This window comes from Petaurus breviceps, unplaced genomic scaffold (genome assembly GCF_028583685.1).
Source record: "Petaurus breviceps papuanus isolate PSGF00001 unplaced genomic scaffold, PetGlider_PUasm1.0 118, whole genome shotgun sequence".
NCBI lineage: Eukaryota > Metazoa > Chordata > Mammalia > Diprotodontia > Petauridae > Petaurus > Petaurus breviceps.
Window position 1 is genome coordinate 13,189,320 of NW_027185616.1, and position 6,439 is coordinate 13,195,758.

A 6,439-nucleotide genomic window follows, 5' to 3' on the forward strand; every position below is an offset into this window, starting at 1 on the left:
AGATGATATTATTATCCCTGCTTTATAGTTGAGGGAACTAATGCAGACCAGCCCAAGTTCCCACAGCTAGTAAGTGCCTGAGGCTAAATCTGAACTCAAGTCTCCCTGACTACAGACCAAGGGAGCTGTCCACTGCTGATTTAATTAGCTATTTTCTAACCCTTAGAGTGCCATATAACCATTCAGCATGAAATACATATCTTATTAATGGTGAGACAATAGTGTCATCTCGGTAGACTGAAGGGTTGTACCTTTAATAGGAGGTATTAGCTGGTAACCTAAGAAAATAAATACGAAGAAAAGGAAAATTCTTGCATTCAGATATGCAGAGATTTTTATCAATGGAAAGAAAAGCTATTGGCATTCATTCATTCAACAATCATTAATCAAGGAAATGATTATGTAATATGGGTCCCATTAGGTTCCTGAGAATTCTGGCTCTGTAGGCCCTTGCTATTTTCCCAAGTTTAGAGTATGCCATTTGTATATCATGATTCAAACTCTCAGCAAGGCAACATTCTATTTATGTTAGAAACAAATCCAATAACAAAAGCATTTTTTGTTGTTTAATTGTATATGGCTTTTCCTGACCCCATTTGGGTTTGGGGGTTTGTTTTGTGGGTTGCTGGTTTTTTTTTTTTTTGCAAAGATACTGGAGTGGTTTACCATTTCCTTCTCCAGTTCATTTTATAGCTGGGGAAACTGGGGTAAACAGGGTGAAGTGACTTGTCCAGGGTCACACAGCTAAGTGTTTGAGGCCATATTTGAGTTCAAGAAGATGAATCTTCCTGACTCCAGGCTGGATACTCTATCCACTGTACCACCCAACTGCCCTAAAAAAAAACCTTTAACTAACATAAAAGCAACTTAAGGAAAGCAACAAAGGAAAATCATATTTGTTTTCAGGTGATCTCCCCCTGTTAAACTCAGAGCTCTATGAGGGCAGGGACTTCCTTTTGTATTTCTTTGTGTTCCCAGTACTTCATACAGCGCCTGGCACAATATCGGTGCTTAATAAATGCTTAATGTCTTTTCTCTTTTTGGAGGGGGAAAGGTAAGGCAATTGGGGCTAAGTGACTTGCCCAAGGTCACACAGTTAGTAAATGTTAAATGTCTGAGGCTGGATTTGAACTCAGGTCCTCCTGACTACAGGGATGGTGCTCTATTCACTGAGTCACCAAGCTGCTCCTAATAAATGCTCATATACACAAATGTTTCCCTTCAATCATCTTGAATAAATCAGAGTTTATGGCTTGCCTTTCCTGACCCTACTCCAGCAGGTCCACTTTTCAAATCTCCTTTTTCCCAAAAGATTCTTCACCAATCAGAATTCTTACCAAATGAAGCCACTGCTCTGAGGTCAGACATACAGCCTTCTGAGAAATGTGGTCTAAATCATCGGTTCTCATAGTATGGTCTGGAGGCCCCAAGGGGTCCCCAAGACCATTTCAGGGGTTCTTCAAGGTCAAAATCATTTTTATAATACTAAGATGTTTTAATTTCTAATATGGTAAGTATCAATAGACACAACCCACACTTAAAAAAATAAATAAATAAAGTTATCTGGGAGAGTCCTCAATAATATTTAAGAATATAAAGGGGTCCTGAGACCAAAAAGGTTGAGAATTGCTATTCTGAATCAAACATCATGGTAAATAAAATTTATATTATGAAGTTAATGTTATATTATGGTAAATGAAGGGATGTTATTATTATTGTTGTTGTGATTGCTGTTATTTTCTCCTTGGTAATACCAAATACAGTTAGACAAAAATTTGAAAGGGGCCTAGATATGACTTTTGTATAAGCACAGACAGAACTCTATCCACTAAAAGCATGGGAGACTTTGGAGAAGAAACTTGTCATATTCACCATTATTTTTATCTATTCTGCTTGTACCCTACATTTTTTCCAGGGTCAAGAGGAGACAGAACTTTTAGGATTTTCTAGGACTGGACATAATGCTAAACCTCATGAAATAAATACAAATTCTTACTTGAGGAAAAGAGATTTAATGGGGGCTATTGGTCACATAAAACTATAGGAAAAATTATCAGATGAATTGTGAAAATACAAGTCTAGAATATTTGAGCTGCCAACACAAAAGCAAAACTCTAAGAAAAAAAATACTCCTATTTAATGAAAACAAAATCCCCAATAGCAATAAGAATATAAAACATGGTTAATATTGGGAAAGGAGAGTACTCAACTAACAATTAATACCTATTCTAGTCCAAGTAAGAACTACCTAGATATGAGATTATGAAGATATTTCAACTACTATCAGAGAGAGAAGAGAAAGAGAGACAGAGACACACAAAGTCAGAGGCAAAGACTCCAGCTTTGGACAAATAAGGTCACATGCTCATATTTAGGAGTCTTTCTGCTAGAATATGTCTCCACCTCAGCTTATCCCCCTTTTTCAGAGGGTAACATAGCATTTCCTTTACATTCTAAGCTGTTCCAGCTACATAGTCAAGGTCTTACTCTCATTAATGAATAAAAAACCTCCTTCTTAAACCAGTATACAAAGATCACAGTTTGGAATCAAGGGCATCCTACTCTACTGACAATAAACAGCCACTCCTTCTATCCTATAACAGATTTGTACTGATGGGGAAACTAGGTAAGAGAAGTTCAGACTCTTTCATAAGCTTTGCTCACAAACAGCCAGAAGGTGTCAGTTGCTAATTATGATATTGATATGCACGGGAGAAGATGGCACTTCATAACAAACAAGTGTAATTCTATGCCAGATGTATTGTTCTATGCCAATTAATTTAAGAAGGTTCACCTTTGCTATACTGCTTCCAAAATTTTTTTGTCATATCAAAAGCAGTTTGGAAATGTAGAAGATTTTTCACAGCCACTTTTTGGGGTTATTTTCCTGAGTTATTTTCAGATTGCATTTTGGTTTTTTTCCTGTTTGTTTTGTTAAACCAAGTATCAATTAAGAAAACAGGAAATGATTCACTAAACAAAAACTTAAACTAGGAAATGCCTCAGTTCCTTCCAACTCTGAAATTTTCTACAATACTAATAATTGGTACTCAGATAGCATTGTAAGGTTTGCAAAGTATAATTCTATGTTCTTTCCTTTATCTGAATAGACCCAGAACACAATATGAACCTTTGAGATTTGTTAAGCTCAAAGTGTTTCTTTATGAGTTCATTTGTTTCATATGCTTAAAGCTTCTTCACTAACTTAAAAAAAAGAGAGGATGTAATTTGGTTGCATCTTCAATTTGCAAGAAAAATAGTTCATATTTCAATAACTATATAGTTCCTCCTCTGCAAAAGGAGGTGGTTGAACTAAATGATAGCGAAGGTCCTTTCTGGGCACCTAAGTAGATGGAGAGGTGGGCCTGGGGTCAGGAAGACTCCTCTTCCTGAGTTCAAATCTGGCCACAGAAACTTACTAGCTGTGTGACCCTGGGTAAGTCACTTAATCCTGTTTGTCTCAGTTTCCTCATCTGTAAAATGAACTGGAGAAAGAAATGGCAAACATTCCAGTATCTTTGCCAAGAAAACTCCAAATGGGGTCACAAAAAGTCAGACATGACTGAATACAGCATCAACAATAACAACAAGGTCCCTTCTAGTTTGAAATCCAGTTGATCTTGAGATCTCATTCTGAAACTTCAAGGAAAAAAAAGTTTTAGAGGGAGAAATGTGCCAAAAGGAAGGAAAATATGCAGTATTAGTTACTGAGTTCAGTAGGCAATGGGGAGAAGGGTAAAAATCAGAGAAAAATCCCAGAAGTCTGTATTAGAGCATCTCTGGGGAGACAATTGACTTGGTCAGTGTTATGACTTTCACTTATTCATCCTTCCAACATTCCCATTCCCATGAAGCAAACAGGTCCTTGGCCAAAGCAGGAGGAGAACAGAGCTGGTCTTGGGATCCAGGCCTCTCAGGAGCAGAGCCAGGAAGGGACTGGCAACCAGCTGCTTCAAGTACATAGGTGAAGCCAGAGCAAACAAATGAGTCAGTACCTGCAAGCTTACTCATCTCATTGATGTGCAAACACGTAAACAAAGGAATGCTAGCCTTGGTGAGCAGCAGAGAGCTCTGGGCAGGTTCTTATTCTCCACTCTCCATGCTGAAAGGACAGAATTTCCTTGGGGTTGCCCCTCTATTGTCTCATCTTAATAACCGCCAGCATTTATATAGCGCTTTAAGATTTGCAAAACACTTTAAAAGTACTATCTCATTCTATTCTCACAGCAACAAGTGAGAAGTAGAGGGTGACTCCCAAGACCATACCGCTAGTATCTAAAATGTCTTCTTAGCTGTCACCCCACTCCCCAGGGCATGCTGCCATGCTTGTCTTACCTCTTTTACCTGCATCCCCTTCTCAGAGCTAGGCTTTCTCTGCCTTTCAGGGTAATAATTAGCTGGTCTGATATACTCACACTAATGACCCAGTGGGAGAAGTCTATTGAGCTTCTCTGAATCATGCCTCTAATTTCTAGGATACACAATCATGTGCATACACGTACACACACACAAAGAGACATAAGAATAACAAGCATTATGGAAGAGTCATTATTTGTTATTTTGTTATGCACAAATTAAATGTATCGATAAACTATATAATATATATATTTTTGGTTAAGTAGCACAATGGATAAAGCACTGGACTTGGAATCAAGATCTGAGTGCAAATCCAACCTCAGACATTTACTGGCTACATGATGCTGGACAAGTCACTTACTTGCCTCAGTTTTTTCATCTGTAAAATGGGGATAATAATCGCACCTACTGGCCAGGGCTGTTTGTGAGGATCAAATGAGATATTTATAAAGTGATCTGCAAAATTTAAAGCATTATATAAATGATAGTTATCATCATCATCATTATTTTTAATTGTAAAAATAATAAATCATTACAGATAAGGTTACTATACCATTTTTCTGGTATTAATTGAATACCATGTATTCAATTAAATAATAACTCATATTTACACAGTGTTTGAAAGGCAGCCTCACAGAGTGAATAGAATACCGGCTTTGGAGCAATCAGGAAGATCTAGGTTCAAGTTCTGCCTCTAACTTATACTAGCAATCTCACTAAACCCACCAAATCAAGCCTGACAGTTCTCTAAGACAATAAAATTCACAAGTTGTCTTATATGTATACTTCAAGGGAGTTTCCACTCCAAAGAATTCCCCACATAGTTGGAATCATAGTTTTAGACTAAATATATATATATATATATATATACATATTATATATAAAAATATGGACACATGTGTAGTACACATACATATACACCCTAAAATTTACCAAGAACTTTCTTCACAATTATTATCCCCAGTTTCGATTTGGAAAACAAAACAAAAACAGAGCCTCAGAGAGGTAAAATGGTTTGCCCAAGATTACACAGTCAGTCAATCAATGGATAAACATAGATTATGCCTTCTATATGCCAGACACCGTGCTAAACACTGGGAATACAAAAAGAAACAAAAGACTGTCCCTACCCTCAAGGAACTTATACTCTAACTGAAGAGAGAACAAGCAAATAATTATGTGGGAACATGCTGTATACAGGAAAAACAGGAAATAATTAAGAGGGAGAGGAAAGTCACTAGGATTAAGAGGTGCTGGGAAAAGTTTCCTGTAGGAAGTGGAATTTAGTTGGGGTTAAGAGGAAACTAGGAATGTCAGTAGTTGAAATGGAGGAGAGAGAGTATTCTACAAATGGAAAGACAGAGAAAATGTTCAGAACCAAGAGACAGAGTATCTTGTTCATGGAAGGCAGCTAATGTCACTAAAGAGAAGAGTACTTGTTGGACAGTAAAGTCCAAGAAGACTGCAAAGACAGGAGAAGGCTAGATTATGAAGGGCTTTGAAGGCCAAACAATAATTCTTGTAACTGAGATTTGAACCCAAGTTATCCTCATACCAAGACAGGAATCTCTTTTCATGGCATCAGGAGAGTCTTTCAAAAATACATTCTCCTTTATATTCAACAATATTCATAGCAGTGTTGTTTGTAATTGGAAAAAAAAAAACCTGAAAGATAAATATCTAGTGGTAGGGATATGATTAAATAAATTAGTAGTATAGTATTAGTATTATATTAGCTGCAGTATAAAAAATTAAGACAGATAAGAGGAAGAAAAAGAAATCTAGAAAAACCTTTATGAAATAATATGAAGAAAAAATAAATAAATAGGATCAGAACCAGAAATATGATACAACCATGTAAGAGGAAAAGTAAATCACAATGAAACAAGGAATCCTGACAGCAACTTAGAAGAGGTGACTAGAAAGCAGTTATGTTGTGAAAACCCTAGAGAACCAGGCATACAAGAACAGAATACTGTGATAGTAATGGCATTTAAAGTTCCCCCTGTATTGGCTTGGTTTTCAAATTGATTGTATTAAAACCCAGAGTTTGTTAATCCCACCTGTGGGATGGGCTTGTTGA